Source organism: Pan paniscus, chromosome 4, assembly GCF_029289425.2.
Source record: "Pan paniscus chromosome 4, NHGRI_mPanPan1-v2.0_pri, whole genome shotgun sequence".
In the NCBI taxonomy this organism is placed as follows: Eukaryota; Metazoa; Chordata; class Mammalia; order Primates; family Hominidae; genus Pan; species Pan paniscus.
The window spans coordinates 146,159,558-146,176,922 of NC_073253.2; the positions used below are offsets into that span (position 1 = coordinate 146,159,558).

A 17,365-nucleotide genomic window follows, 5' to 3' on the forward strand; every position below is an offset into this window, starting at 1 on the left:
TTCAGAATACTTTGTCTTTGATTTTTGAAAATTTGAATATGATGTGTCCTGGTGAAATATTCTTTTGGTTGAATTTAATTGGAGGCCACTGTTGGTGTCTTATACCTGGATGCTGTTATTATTCTCCAAATTTTGAAAAATTTCAGCCATTATTTCCTTTTTTCTACATTCTCCTTCTGAAAATTATATTGTGTGAATATTCATTCTCTTGATGGTGTCTCATAATTCCCATAAGTCTTCATGATTGTTTGAAATTCTTTTCTTTTTGTTCCTCTGACTAAATAATTTCAAATGTCTTGTCTTTAAGCTCACTGATTCTTTCTTCTGCTTGATCATGTCTTCTGTTGAAGCTTTCTACTGAATTTCTCAGTTCAGTTATTGTAGTTATTATCTCCAGGATTTATATTTTTCAGCTGTTTTTATTTCTTTGTTAAATTTCTTATTTTGTTCATGAATTGTTTTCCAAATTCCATTAATATTTAGTTTGCTATCTGCATTTTCTTGTAGTTCTCTGAGCTTCTTTAAGAGGGTTATTCTAAATTTTTTATCAGTCATTTCATAGACCTCCATTTTTCAGGGTCTATTATTGAAGATGTATTAGTTTTAGTAGTGTAATATTTCCCTAATTTTTAAATAATCCTTGTGTACTTCTAAGAGTGCCTGCATTTTTGAGGAAATAACCACCTCTTACAACCTTTGCAGTTGTTCTTTGGCAGTGATAAACTTTTAGAATTTAAGCCAGCCTGGGATTCTGGATGGCCCAGCTAACAGCAAACCTGGACAGGCAGACCTTGCCACCAAGTTCTCTAAGTGTGCTGGGCTGCTGTGTGTGCTGTGAGGTGAAGTGGAAGTGCTCAATGTGCTCCATTGTCTGATGGGACCACTGGCCAGACTCCAGTCAGGCAGAGCTGCTGTATGGGCTTTGCAGGTTGATTGAATAGAGTTTCAGGCTGTCTTTCCTGACTGAGTTGTAGTGCTGTTTAGAATCTGGAAGTGGGCAGGCCTACAAGCTGGGCTATAAGGTTGGGTGAGGTCTCTGGAATCACCACTTGACTGCTGGGGATTGGTGGAGCCATGCACTCCATCCGCAGATACAGTTCTGCACTTGCCTCCTGGCCTTGGGAGTGCTTAAGCAAGCTCTGGGGTTTAGTGGAGCCCCCAATAGGATGCTGGGTTTGGATGGGGTCAGCTACTCCCTTCCACAAATATTTGTGAACCTGCACTTGCCTCCCAGCATCAGAAATGCTCAAGCAGAGCCCCAGGTCCTGGTGGAGAAGCTGGCTAAGGACTGATGCCTGGAAAAGCTGTAGGACTGTGCATCCTTGTAGAGTAATGCTGTTGGCAAGTTTCTGTGATGAAGCATCTCCATTGTCCAGAATGCAGAGCCACTGTCAAGACACTGGTCACTGTGAACCCCATCCCCACCTTTTGTTTCTAACTGACCCCAGGTGGTCTATCCCTGCTGATATCCTCAATGTTCTGTTTGGGGCAAGATAAGGTCTGGCATCCTGTAATGGGTCCCAGAATGGTGGGGAAGCAAAATATTCATCTTCAACTTTTTTTCCCACTGTAGAAACCATAGGTCCTGGGGAATCCTCTTTGTGTGGTGCTGTGCCAAAGTGAGGGAGGGGTGACACCACTAAAGTGAAACCATTCTTCTATTTTTTTCTGAGACAAAGTTTCACTCTTGTTGTCCAGGCTGGAATGCAATGGTGCAATCTCGGCTCACCGCAACCTCTGCCTTCTGGGTTCAAGTGGTTCTCCTGCCTCAGCCTCCCGAGTAGCTGGGATTACAGGCACCTGCCATCACACCCAGCTAATTTTGTATTTTTAGTAGAGACGGGGTTTCTCCACGTTGGCCAGGCTGGTCTCGAACTCCCGACCTCAGGTGATCCGCCCGCCTCGGCCTCCCAGTGTTGAGATTACAGGTGTGAGCCACCACGCCCAGCTGAAACCATTCTTTTTAACCTTCAGATTTTTTCAGTTCTGCAATCCAAGGGGCACCTCAAACTTACTCCTTTGCCCTGGGATATTTACAAAGATATGTCTGTCTATGGATAGTTGCTGCTTGATTTCTGTGAGGGAGATTAGAGCCAGAGAATTTCTATTCTGTCATCTTGCTGACATCACTCCAGGAGAAAATTACCAATACATACAACAAATTGGATGAATCTCCAGGGAATAATGCTGAGTAAGAAAAGCTGTACTCAAAGATCACATACCATATGATTCCATTTATAGTACATTCTTTAAATGACACAATCGTAGAAATGAAGATTAGTGGTCACTAGGGATCAGGTGCTGAGGGACAGATAGAGGTGAGTGTGGCTATGAAAGGGCTATATGAGGGATCCTTGTGGTGATGGAACCAATCTGTAACTTGGCTAGCAATATCAGGATCCTACTTTTGTTTTTGCAAACTGCTACCATGGTGGGAAATTGTTTATGGCGGGAGAGCTTATCACATCCCAATTCATTTTGGTATTGGATCTTTGAGTTTTCCATTTGCTTGTTGCTAATATATAACCATATAATTGTTTTTTATAACAAACTTTGGATCCTGTAATATTATGAAACTATCTTACTAGTTCTAGAACTTTCTTGTAGATTCTTTAGAATTTCTGGTTACACTGCCAGTCTCTCCATCATTGCCTTTCACCTCAGATAAGGGCCTGATTGATGTCATTTGTATTTCTCAGAACAGGTTCTTTTCAGGGGTAGACCAGAACAGTGAGACATCCACTCCTGAAAGACTTTCTCTTGAAAGATAACTAGAATACTTAGCCCATCCTCCCTCCCCCTCGTTTGTCTAAATTCTACATAGATAGGAACCTTGTGATAGGTTTTCCCCCTCATGTCTGTTGAAGTTTCACCAACTGGAAATTACTTATGTGTCATCCTTACCTGGCATGGAATATTTATAAATGAGTGTCTCTTTCTACAAGAAAAATTTTACATATACCTTTAGGAGTGCATGGCAAGTCCCTTCCCTCAAATACAATTTCTAGATATTGGCATTTTCAAATGCAGACTTTCTTGATGTCCTCTATAGTGAAGAACTGCATAACCAAAATTATACTAGGCTAACATTAACAATCTTACACATATCTGATTGTTATGTAGTATAATCAGGAGCACATAACTTCAAAAGAGATGTACATGCAATTCGTTCTGTTATGCTAATCATTCATTTCTCAATTTAAAAACTTTTATATGCCATAGTGAAAATGCCCATCATTTACATATTGACTTCTCTATTATCTTTGATAAAGAATGAAATACATTAGGAACATGACTTCACTTGTAAAATTTTATCAACAAAGATGTAGTCCCCAAAATCATCAAATCCATTGGTTGTTGCACTATCTATTAAGGCTTGAACTGATCCTGAAGGCTTTTCTGTGTTCCGACCATTCTTATGATTTCATTAGTGTATGAATTCTCTGATGTACAGTGAGTTGGGACTTCTGGATGAAGGCCTTCCCACATACAGTACATCGATCAGGTTTCTCTCCAGTATGAATTATCTGAGGTACAACAAGGTCTGACTTCTGAGAAAAGGCCTTTCCACATTCAGCACATATGTAAGGTTTCTCTCCTGTATGAATTCACCAATGCCCTGGGAGGTGAGACTTCTGAGAGAAGGCTTTCCCACATTCAGAACATACATAAGGTTTTTCTCCCGTGTGAATTCTCTGATGTCCAATGAGATGTGACTGCTGACAGGATTTTCCACATTTGGTACATTTATAGGGTTTCTCTCCAGTGTGGGTTCTCTGATGTATGATGAGTTGTGACTTGCGAGAGAATGTTTTCCCACATTCTGTACATTCATACGGTTTCTCCCCAGTATGAATTATCTGATGTATAATGAGTTCTGACTTCCTGCTGAAGGCTTCCTCACATTGAGCACATTTGTAGGGTTTCTCACCAGTGTGAATTCTTTAATGTATAAAACAGAATGCTTTCCCACATTCAGTACACTTACATGGCTTCTCTCCAGTATGAGCTCTGTGATGTATAATCAGCTGTGACTCTGGGAAAAGGCTTTCCCACACTCTACATTCATAGGGCTTTTCCCCAGTATGTATTCTCTGATGTATAATGAGGGGTGATTTCTGGGAGAAGGCTTTCTCACATTCACTACATTCATATGGTTTTTCCCCAGAGTGAACTCTCTGATGTATAATGAGGGATGATTTCTGAGAAAAGCCTTTTCCACATTCAGAACAATCATAAGGTTTCTCCCCAGTATGAGTTCTCTGATGTGCAATAAGGTGTGACTTCTCACTGAAGGCTTTTCCACATGCACCACAATCATAAGGTTTCTCTCCAGTATGAATTCTTTGATGTATAATAATCTGTGACTTCTTGAGAAAGGATTTTCCACATTCAACACATACATAGGTCTTCTCCCCAGTTTCAACATTCACATAATGAATAAGAGATTGTTTATTGCTAAGAATCTTTCCACAATGAGTAGCTTCACAGTGTATCATTCCACTATGAATTTTTTCATGCTTAGAATAGCAAGAACTGTAGCTAGGTGTTTTCCCACATCTAAAATTCTCATCAATGTTTTTTCTTGCAAAATTCCTATTATAACTCACTAGGTTAATATTTGGTTTCAAGGTCTTTTCAAATGAATCACACTTACACAGACTTTGTTTTGAAGTATCTAGGTCTGTGCAGTCATGAAATATTTTTCCAAATATATTATATGGATGACCTGACTCTTCAGATATTCTTTTGTTGTTGATGACTACGACCTGCCTGACAAATTTGTCTCAGTTTTCCTGATCTCTCTCCAGCTGGTCATCACCTTGCCAGACTTTTAAAATGGAGTACAATGAACGACCCCCTGTAATACTTTCCAGTGTCTCCTTATGGAAGAAAACATCTCTAAATATATCCAGTTTAGGGGTGTCAAGTCTACTCTCTCTGTCTGAAAAAAAAATAAAATAAAACAGATATAATAAAGATTTAGTCCTCTACTCAGAAAACAAATATAATATGAAATAAAATGATTTTTAAAACACCAAATCAGAGCAATGAGAAATTAGAAAGACAGGCCACAAATTGTAAAATGTTTATTAATCAAAAACTGTTATTTCATTGGGTAAGAAAGTAAAGTTATGGCATTCTTTCCTAGGTTTTCTGCAACTATCACCCGTAGTTCATGTGGCATTAAAAACAGAGGTGAGAAACCCAGTTTGACACTATAGTAGAGTGGCTAAATATTTAACAAGGAGAAACTGGAAGCAACAGAGTCATTAAAAAACTGAAATAATAGGCTGGACACATGACCTGAAATTCCAGCACATTGGGAGGTAGAGGCAGGAGGATCATTTGAGCTACAAGTTTGGGACCAGCCTGGGCAACATAGTGAGACCTGTCTCTTTGTAAACAAAAAAACAAACAAACAAAAAACAAATCTGAAATAACAAACTCTTCATGTATCCCCACCAGGTTGCTAAAACGTTTCTGCAAGAAGACCCTAGAGAGTCAAGCAATGATTGAAAATCTAGAAAGACTTGCAAACTTGCTATACCTTTGAAGTGTTCTAATCCACGCACAATTTAGGTGTCAATGTGCGGAAGCCTTACTGGCTTTTGATGTCTAATATAACCTCTGTCCAAATCACTAGTTCATCTCTATTTTATGCAGGGGCAGGGGAGTCCACTGGGGGCCAGGATTTTAAAAATAAAATAAATATATAAAAAAATAAGCAGAGACATCAGCAATAGCACACCATTGGGAAAAGAGATGTCATAGTTTGATTCTGAATAAATTATCTGTAAAATAATAGCTCCACTGTCAGAAGAACAAGAAGAGTCCAGAATACTACAACAAATTATCTCCAATGTACAGTTTTCAACCTAAAGTTACTAGACATGTAAAGAAGCAGAAAACTGTAACCCATACTCAGGAAGAAAATCAATAGAAATGCTTCAAGTGGGCACAGATGTTCGATTCAGCAAAGACTTCAAAGAAGCTACTGTAAATATATTAAAATAACTAAAGAAAACCATACTAAAGGATTAGTAAAGAACTAGATACTTTCAAAGAAGAAAAAAGTATATAACAATAAAGAGTGGTAGTAAACAAAATTTTAAGAGCAATGGAACTGGTCTATATTATGATTGTGATGGTAGCTAAATGAATCTATGCCATTGTCAAAATTTAAAGAAAGAGTACACTTCATTTTATGTAAACTTAAAAATAAATTTAAAGAGAAAAGAACCAAATGGAAATTCTAAGGTTAAAATGAAAATTCCACCAGATGAGCTCCTTGGTAGATTTGAAAAAGTAGATGAGAAAATCAGAATCAGTAAACTTGAAGACCACTAGAAATTATCCAATCCAAAGGGCAAAATGAAAAAAAAAATTTAAGAAAATTAAGCATAACATCAGAGATCTGGGAAACAATATTAAGCATTTCAGCACATGTGTAGGAAAGAGGTGGAAAACATATTTGAAAAAATGTCTGAGATATTACCAAATTGGCTAGAAAACAGAAACTTACAGATCCAAGAAACTGAATAAACCACAGGTAGGATACCTAGACACATAACAATTAAGCTACTGAAAAATAAAGACAAAGAAAATCTTGAAAGCAGCAAGAGGAAAATAACACCTCATACATAGGAGAATAATAGAATTGTCAGTTGACTTTTCTTTTTTCTTTTTCTTTTTTTTTTTTTTTGAGATGGAGTCTTGCTGTGTTGCCCAGGCTAGAATGCAGTGGCATGATCTTGCCTCACTGGAACCTGCGCCTCCTGGTTTCAAGTGATTCTCCTGCCTCAGCCTCTTGAGTAGCTGGGATTACACATGCCTGCCACTGCGCCTGGCTAATGTTTGTATTTTCAGTAGAGATGGGGTTTCACCATCTTGGCCAGGCTGGTCTCGAACTCCTGACCTTGTGATCCACCCGCCTTGGCCTCCCAAAGTGCTGGGATTACAGGCATGAGCCATCATGCCTGGCCTCAGTTGATTTTTCAAGAACAAAAAATGGAGGCCAGAAAACACTGGAATAACATATTAAAAGTGTCGAAGGAAAACAACTTGTCAACCAAGAATACTATATTCAATGAAAATCTCCCTTAAAAATGATGGCAAAATGAAGGCATTTCAGATAAACAAAAATATGTTGCCAGGAGAACAGATCTACCATCTAGCTGAATATCAATGGTATCTCAAATACACAGGATTTTACATTTTTTAAAATATGCAGGTGCTACAGTTTGAATGCCCCTCACAGTTCATGTGTTGGAAACTTAATTCCCAATGCAACAGTGTTGAGAGTTGCGACCTTCAAGAGGTGATTATGTCATGAGAGCTCTGCCCTCATGAATGCTTTAATGTTGTCACAGGAGTGGGTTAGTTTTCGTGAGAGGCAGTTCATGATAACAGTATGAGTTCAGCTCCCTTCCTTTTACTCTGATACGTTCTGTTGCTATTCTGCCTTCTGCCATGCAGCATGAAGGCTCTCACCCAGATGTCAGAGCCATGCTTCTGGAATTCCCAGGCTCCAGAATCATGAGCCAAATACATTTCTGTTCATTGTAAATTTCCCAGTCTGTTATAACAGCAGAAAATGGACTAACACAGTAGGTAAACTGAATGTAAACACTTTTTTTCTCTTTTCTTCTAATTTTGTTAAAAGACTTTCAAAAGCAAATATAACACTGTATTGTTGAATTTATGACAAATATATATGACCACAAAGGACAAAGGAGTACAGGAGGGTCGAGAGGGGTAGGGAATGGAGCTATGCTAGTGCAAAATTTCTATATTTTTTCCAAGAAAAAAAAAGCAGCATTAACTTGAAGTAGGTTGTAAGAGGCCAAATATCATATTGTAATCCCTAGAAAAACATTCTCCTCACACACAAAAAACAAAAGACATTTCCAGATAAACACAGAACTACAGCTAAAAATTTAACAGAGGAATTAATATACTAAAAAGTATTTCTTTCAAAGAAAACAATAAAAGAAAAAGAGGCCAAAAATCAAATTAAACCAGTAGTAAAATGGAAAGGACAAATCAAATCAATAATGAAATTAACTGGGAATGCAATAATAGTCCAATCAAAAGACAGAAATTGTAGACTGGATAAAACAGTAAGAACCAACTATATGTTGTCTAAAAGACATTCACTTTAAAAGCTTGAAAATGAAAGGATAGGAAAAGTTACCACACAAATTGTGTTTTAGAGTTGGAGTAGCTGTGTTAGTATCACAAAATATACACTTTAAGACAACAAATATTATTAGAATGAAAGGTACATTTCAAATGATGCTGCCAAAGGATTACTACAGCAAAAAGATGTAACAATGATAAATGTATATCACCTATAGAAAGAGCCCCACAATACATGAAACTAAAACTGAGAAAAATAAAAGAAAAAATGAGACAAATTAACAATTACAGCTAGTGATTTTAATACTCCTCTTAACAATTATTTATTTTAAAAGTAGACAAAACACCAATAAGTATCAACCAATCTGATCTAATCAACATCTATAAACACCCATCTAATAACAAAATACACTTTCACTTCAAGGACACATGGATATTCATCAGAATAGACTGTATTCTTGACCTGAAAACACATTGCAATGATTTTATAAGAATGGAAATCATTCAGAGTATATTAACCAACCATAATGGAATTAATTAGAAATAAATAATAAAAAGACATCTCAGAAGTCCCCCCAAATATTAGAAAATTAAACACACTTACAAAATAACCTATGTGTCAATGAGAAAGTCAAAAGAGGAATTAGAAAGTAACTTGAATTTAATTAATATGAGAACACAAAATGTCAAAATTTGTGAGATAAAACTAAAGCAGTGCTTAGAGAAAAAAATATATAGATACAGGTAGTCCTTACTTTGCAGAATTCTGACATGCAGGAATTTCAGTTACCACAGGTTAGCTAAATAATGCCAGTCTGCCGGCAACACAGTTCAAACTTCAATATAGTATCTGTGAATAATGGCATGGAGTACAAACAATACTGCTAGCTCTTCAGTCTACAAATCATTATGTATGTAACAGATATACATCATGATCAGTGACCAGTCATTTCACTTATTTCAAAGTCTGTCAATGATTATTAGTTGCACATCTGTCATCCAGTATGCTCACAGAGAGCAAAGTGTGTAGTTTATGTTCCTTGCTTGTCTCCCAGTGATAAGCCCACATGAAATTTTATAAAAACTGATAATTAGAAGAGTGAATTGGACAACAAAGATAAAAATTCAGCAAGGAAACAACATTAACAATATTGTTTTTGAGTAGAAGATGGCTGACTGGAAATGTCGACACTGCTGCCATTCAAGAGACTTTAGATACAAAGCTAGAGGAATTGAGTAAAAGCAAACTTATTAACTTACTATAAATATAAAAACTGGTTGTGATGACAAGGATAAAGGTAGTGCAAAGAAAGTGATGTCATAAAAAAAAATCTTCACATAAACTCCTGGACATATTTCACAATATTGTAAGCACAAAGGATAAAATGTTGGAATGGATCCAAACTTAGAAAGGATTATGACAATTCACCTAGGTATAGAAAACATGCTCATTCCATATCATAAGTTATACAAGAAGATGGCAAACACTGTTAAAACTACTCTTCACAAGTTTTTTGGGGAAAAAAAAACACATTCAAAATGCTGCCAATGTTTTAAATTTCAGGGTAATAAATAAATATTAGTTTTACTGTGTTTTCATTTCCTATATATTTATAACAAACAGTAAAACAGCTTTTAAAGTTTTGGAAAAAATTCTTAATGGTCACAAAACCATTGTAATTTTTCCCACTGATTATGAAGATTACTTTGCAAAGTTTCAGCTTCAATAGTCATTTTTATGGTTCCCCATTACCACACAAAACGAGGACTACCTCTATTTAAATGCTTATATTAGCCAACAAAAAGGTTTCAAATCATTGATTAAGCTTTGAACTTAAAAAGCTAGGGGAAAAAAAAGAGCAAATTAAACCCAAAGTAAGTAGAAAGGAAAAAACATCAAGGTCAGAATGGAAATAAATGAAATAAAAAACAGACAAACAATAGATAAAAATTAGTGAAATCAAAACCTAATTATTTTTAAAAATTAATGAAATTGATATATTTTAGCTACTGGTGAAGAAAAAGAGAGAAGACATAAAGTAGCAATATCAGGGATTAAAGACATCTAAAGATGCTACAAACATAAATGACCAATAAAAGAATATTATGAAAAATTTTATGTCAATGACTTTGACAATTTAGATGAAATTTTAAAATTCCTTGAAAGACACAAATTACCAAAGCTGACTCAAGAACAAGTAGATAATCTGAATAGATTTATATCAAGGAAAGAAACTTAGCAAATAAAAATCTTCCCACGAACAAAAGTCCAGACTTAGACTAGTAAACTCTATCACTGTAATAAGGCATACCATGAGTATAACAGCTTTTCTGGGTTCTATGAGTCCTCCTAGCAAATCATCAAACCAATGGTGGTCTTGCAGACCCCCTACATAACTAGCAAAGAAATCCAGCAACATATAAAAATAATTATACACCATGACCAAGTGAGATTTGTCTAGGAATATAAAGTTAGTTTACTATCCCCCAATTGATTACAAATCAATAAAACACTATATAAATAGAGCATCTTAATAAAAGCAGAAAATGCATTTGTCAAAATCCAACACATTTTCATGATAAAAGCACTCAACAAACTAGGAGTAGAAGAAAACTTCCTCAAACTGATAAAGGGCATCTAGGAAGAACCTACAGCTAGTATCATACTTAACGATGAAACACTAGTTGTCTCCCCATATGATTAAGAACCAGGCAAGGATGTCCATTTTCACTATTCTATTTAACATTGTACTGGAGGTTCTAACCAAGAAAAAAAATTAAAAAGCATCCAATATGGACAGAAACATTTAAAACTGTCTTTATCTGTAGATGACAAAATCTTTATCCAGAAAATCCTAAGGAATCAACTAAGAAACAATTAGAACTAATAAGTGAGTTTAGTAAGGGTCAAGATACCAGACCAATATACAAAAATCAACTGTCTTTCCATATTCTTGCCATGAGCAATCTGAAAATGAAATTAAGGAAACAATTCCATTTACAATAACATCAAATAGAATAACACAACTTATACTCTGAAAACTATAAAACATTATTGGAGGAACTAAAGTTCTAAATAAATGGCAAAACATCTTGCATTCATAGGTCAAAAGACTTAATATTAAGATGGTAAAACTCCTCAAACAGATCTGTAAGTGCAATGCAATCCCTATGAGAACCCAAAGGAGTTTATTTGTAGAACTGATACACTGATTCTAAAATTCATATGGAATTGCAAGGAGCCCTAGTCAAAATAATCTTGAAAAAGAACACAGTTGGAGAAATGACACTTCTCAGTTTGAAAACTTACTATGAACACAGTAATCAAGAGAGTATGGTACTGGCATAAGGATAGATAAACAGATGAATAGAATATTATTAGGAATCCAAAAATAAAACCTTAAATTTATGGTCAATTGACTTTTGACAAGGGTACCAAGACTCCTAAATGGGAAAGGAATAGTCTTCAATAAATGGTGCTGAAGTAACTGGATAGCTTCATGCAAAAGAAGGAAGTTGGAACTTTACACCATATGCAAAAATTAAAATGGATCAAAGACTAAATGTAAGAGCTGAAATTATAAAACTCTTAGGAAAAAAAAACCCACAGGGGTAAATCTTCATGACCTTGGATTTGGAAATGGATTCTTAGATTTGACACCAAAAGCATGAACAACAAAAGAAAAGAACAGTCTTCAATCAGTGGTGCTGAAATAACTGGATAGCTACATGCAAAAAAAGGAAGTTGGAACTTTATATGCAAAAAATAACTCAAAATGGACTCTACACTAATGGGTGTGAAGTGCCATCTCATTGTTGTCTGGATTTGCAGTTCTCTGATGATGAGCATCTTTTCATGTGCTTATTAGTCATTTGTACACCTTTGGAGAAATGTCTATTCAGATCCTTTACTCATTTTTGAATTGGATTCTTTGCCTTTTATTATTGAGTAAAGGAAGTTCATTATATTCTTTTAGGTTGGTGCAAAAGTAATTGTGGTTTTTGCAATAGGTATAAGTCCCTTATCGATGTGTGATTTGCAAATAGTTTCTCCCATTCTGTGGCTTGTCTTTTCACTTTCTTAATAATGTCCTTTGAAGCACAAGAGTTTATAATTTTGATGAAGTCCAGTTTTTAAATTTTTTCTTTTGTTGTTCATGCTTTTGGTGTCAAATCCAGGAATCCATTTCCAAATCCAAGGTCATGAACATTTACCCCTGTGGGTTTTTTTTTTTTTTTCCTAAGAGTTTTATAACTTTAGCTCTTACATTTAGTCTTTGATCCATTTTAAGTTAATTTTTACCTATGGTGTAAGTTCCAACTAACTTCTTTTGCATGTAGCTATCCAGTTATTTCAGCACCATTTATTGAAGACTATTCTTTTCTTTTGTTGCTCATACTTTTGGTGTGAAAATCAGAGAGATAGCGATAAGATCGCACTTCACACCCACTACTGTAGTTAGAATCAAAAATGGGCAAAGGATCTGAATAGACATTTCTCCAAAGAAGGTATACAAATGACTAATAAGCACATGAAAAAATGCTCATCATCAGAGGACTGCAAATCAAGACAACAATGAGACAGCACTTCACACCCATTACTGTAGTTAGAGTCCAAAAGGAGAAACTGGTAACCTCAGACCCTGCTGGAGGAAAATATAAAATAGAGCAGCCACTTTTTGGAAAACATCTGGCAATTCCTCAAATGGTTAACTACAAAATTACTGTATAACTTAGGAATTCCACTCCTAGGTACATACCAAAGAAAAAATAAAACATATGTCCACATCAAAACTTGTAGTTAGTTGACCGTTTACAGCAGCATCATTCATAACAGCTAAATGCTGGAAATAACCCAAATGTCCATCAACTGATGAATGGATACACAAAATGTCATATATCCATACAATGAGATATTATTCAGCCAAAAAAAGGAATGAAGTACTGATACTTGTGGATGAACTTTGCAAATATCATGTTTAGAAAAGGAACCCAGTCAAAAAAGACCACATATTATATGGCTCATTTTATATAAAATGTCCAGAATAGGCAAATCTATTGAAACAGAGAGATTAGTGGTTGCTTGGGGCTATGGAGAAATTGAATAGAGGGGTGATAGCTAAAGGGTACAGGGTTTCTTTTTGAGGTGATGAAAGTGTCCTAAAATTGACTATGGTGATGGTTGCACATATCTATGAATATACTAAAAATCACTCAGTTGTTTACTTTTAATGGGTGAATTGTATGTCATGTGAGTTATGTCTCGGCTGTATATAACAACAAAAAATGTCAGGGTAATATAGCTTGAATCTCTGTCTCCTCCAAATCTGATGTTGAAATCTGATCATCAGTATTAGAGGCGGGACTTAGTGGGAGGTATTTGGGTCATTTGGGGATCCCTCATGAAGGGCCTGATGCTGTCCTTGCAGTAATGAGTTCTTGCTTTATTAATTCCCTTAAGAACTGATTGTTAACAAGAGCCTGGGACCTCCCTCACTAGCCCCCCAACCCACCATATAATGCCTGCTCCCCTTCACCTTCTGCCATGAGTGGAAGTTTTGTATGGCTTGTGGAACCATGAGACAAATAAACCTCTTTTTTTAATACATTCCCCAGCCTCAGGCACTCCTTTATAGCAATACAAATGGCTTAAGATAGTATGGCTAATAAAACATTAACTATGTGTATCATCCACACTGTGTATCCAAGCTTATATTCCACTACCCCCTAATAAATATCTCTGACTGAAGTCAAGTAAGCCTAGCGAATTTCCATCAGAAAAGTTATGTTAATTCCTAACTAAAGATTTATAGAAGTCCTTCTTCCTATAGGCTCTTGCCCTCCTTCTGCCTAAGCCACACTGAGGATATGATTCAGAGCAGCTGCTACATGCTCTGAAAAATACCTTCTTAAATTTTGCCACATCTCTTCAAACTATAATTTTCACAAACTCCTAAAACATAACTATATTTGACATGTAATTTTATGCAGCTGTGAATCATGATGACTTACCTTTTCTTGTACAACCTATGTTCCTGAAAGGCATTTGTTTCTATTGCCTTTGAATTTCTTTTAGGAAGACACTAAAGTTATGATTGTTGAGTGAACCAAAAATAAATACCTCTTTTTGTACATGGCTCACTATTAATGAGTGAGTTGTTGAATGCCTACTACATGCTCTCCACAGGAGCAAGAAGAAATAGGAGATAGCAATCTGGGTGGAGATCTAAGCCTCAGCCATAAGCCAGTTAAAAATAAAATAAAGCAACTGAGCATTTATTTTTCTTGTCTCTCATCTGCCACATTTTCACCTGGATAGATCCAATTTGGTATGTATCTCTTTATGATCCATGGCTCTTCTCCTTGTTCCAACTTGGAGATGACATCTGGTTTGGAAACTGGATATCCTATTATAGAGAAATCATAAAGGAATTGGGTTGATTACAGTGTAGAAAGAAGAGAAAGTGCAGTTGCAGGAGCCCACAATAAGCTGTCCAAGTGACCCTCTGCAAAGTAAAGAACTTTCACTAGAGAAAGGAAAAAGCACAAAGTCATTATAGGTCAGGAACCCACCTAACCCAATCAGATAAGGGAAAGGCACTTGATTGGACAACTCTGAGTTATTCAGGGGAGCCATCCTTACCCATTGAGACCAGGTGGCTATAGATCTCCAGCATCACATCCCTGTACAGGGTCCTCTGAGCATAGTCCAGTTGCTGCCACTCCACCTGGGCGAAATCCACAGCCACATCCTCAAATGACACTGGACCCTATAACAGTACATTCTTGCTCAATCAGAAGCGATCATTCTCATTATTTCCACTATAGTTTGCAAAACCATGTGCCTAATTCTATATCATGCCTTCTGAGAAAAATGATGTAAAATTTTGTCTTTAGCAAAAAACAGTCAGACACATCAGGAGAATAGAAAAGCAAGAAGAAACCTAATCACAAATGGGAATTTAATAAATAATAAAGGAAGCATTTCTAATAAGTAAGTTATTCAACAAATGGTATTGGGAAAACTAGATAGCTATCAGAAAAAGTTGAGAATTTTCATTTTTAAAACAATAGAATCAGTAATTTCCACTGCACACCCAGCACAAATTATTAATATGGATATCCCAAGAGGAAGGAAGAAGTGAAAGGCCATTTCATTTTTAAATTTTTTACCTTTATTATATTGTTTTAAATGTTTACACCAATTATACATAACTTGAGCCAGGAAAAAAATAGTAAAATGACTTTATACATTTAAGAGCAGAGAAAGAAATGACTTTAAGTTGGGGAACTTAAATAAGGGTTCCCCACAACTTTAAGGGAACAGCCCCACAAACCCTGAAACTATAGCAAAAGCTATGGAGAATCTGAGACTTCTGCACTCGAAGCCTTTGCCAGTGAATCATAACTAAATCTAAAATAAATATATTAAGACACAACTACAAAAATATCTATTGATACATTTATATAGGAGTTTAGGTAAGGATAGCACCTATAGGAGGACTCCCCCCAAAAAATAAATTTATTTTACTCCTAAAGGCAGGAAATATTTTCTTCTCATTGAAAATTCAGCTAATTTCCCTTTGTGGAGAATGAAAATCTTGTTTATCATGTCCTCTATCTTTCCACTGGGACTGCTATAAAGATCAGACACATTTATACCTTATATACTTTGGTAAAATACAGTGATATGAACATACTATATGTATATACATATATATACACATATATATATATTTGTACTCTAATAGTGGTTTTATAAGGTTTAAACCACATAATTGGCATATTACGTAGAAGCTGTTTCCAAATCTTTATCATTTGTTCTCTCTACATCTTCTTAATCCTAATTTTTAGCTTTCTGTATTTTTCCATTTGATTGCATGGTAACCAAGTACAAAATAAGCAGCTCACCTGAGACCTGATCATTTTCTGCTTCCCTTCCGATAGGGCAGAGGTCTGAGGAATCAGGTCTGGAAGAAAGAATGGAGTTTTTATGGGCCAGAACTAACATTCACCAGTCTCTAAACAACCACCACCAGAAGTCAGGTAGCTGATAGGCCATCCTGTGGGAGAAGGTCGTTTGACCCTTATAGCAAACACCATGTGAAGGAGGTATCCACCTTTAGTCCTTTTGTGACTATGATATGATCATACAGAACTAGGTGTATAATTTGATCACATAGGGCAAGGTGTATTTTTAATTAGATAAATGCAGATATGTTTCCTGTGGATTTACAAACACCTAATTGTTCCCCTTTGAACCAGCAATTCTATTTGAATTTCTATTTGTAGAACTATCTAAAGACAATAATCATGGATATCATGGAGAAATATATATTTAACTGCAGATGTTCCCTGGAGACAAGAATGGGAGTGACCAAGAGGAAAATTAAGGAGTGTATTCCCTTATTTCCTAAACCAAAGCAGCCTACAAAATTCTAAGAGCTCTGTTATGGACTGAATGTTTGTCCCTCCAAAATTCAAATGTTGCAATTCTAATGTGATTGTATTGGGAAGTGGGGTCTTTGGGAGGTAATTAGGTCATGAAATGAGAGCCCTCATAAATGGGATTAATGCCCTTACAACAGGAAACATCAGAGAGATGATTTGTCTCTTGGCCTTGTGAGGATACAATGAGAAGTTTACAAAACAGGAAAAGTGCTATCAGCAAACACTAGACCTGCTGGCACCTTGATCTTGAACTTCCCTGCCTCCAGAAATGTGAGAAATAAATGTTTGCTGTTTAAGGTCCTCCATCTGTGGCATTCTGTTACAGCAGCCCAAACTGAGTAAGACAAGCTCTTTTATATTTTACTCCAAACCAGCAAATTCTCTTGATAAATCAATATTTGTGGATTAAAATTGCTGATTTTAAGATTTCTTTGGTTTAAATTTTTATTGCTGATTTTAAGATTTCTTTGGTTTAAATTTTTATTGCTGATTTTCAACAAGGCAGTTGCCTGTATAAAAAATTACTGACAGGTTGGAACAATAAACGGGAATATACTACAATGCAGGAAAGTACTTAGCTGGTAAACTCTTTTCAGTCTGGGATAGATCATGCAGACAGAGCTGAACTCATTCAGAGCAAGGGGGGAATATCATGATAGAGAGATTGTTTCATTTGTGCTATCCCAGGGTTTGTCAAAATAAATCAGGAAGGAAACAATCAAATAGTCATGTTAATGTCTGAACACCCAGCCCTCCATAGAGTAAATAGCAG

General features: G+C 36.0%; 1 pseudogene; it reads right to left on the reverse strand.

Annotated features, from left to right (window-relative positions):
• Positions 1-455: 455 nt before the first annotated feature.
• On the reverse strand, positions 456-16,102 carry LOC100995487 (zinc finger protein 300-like; annotated as a pseudogene).
• Positions 16,103-17,365: the final 1,263 nt, after the last annotated feature.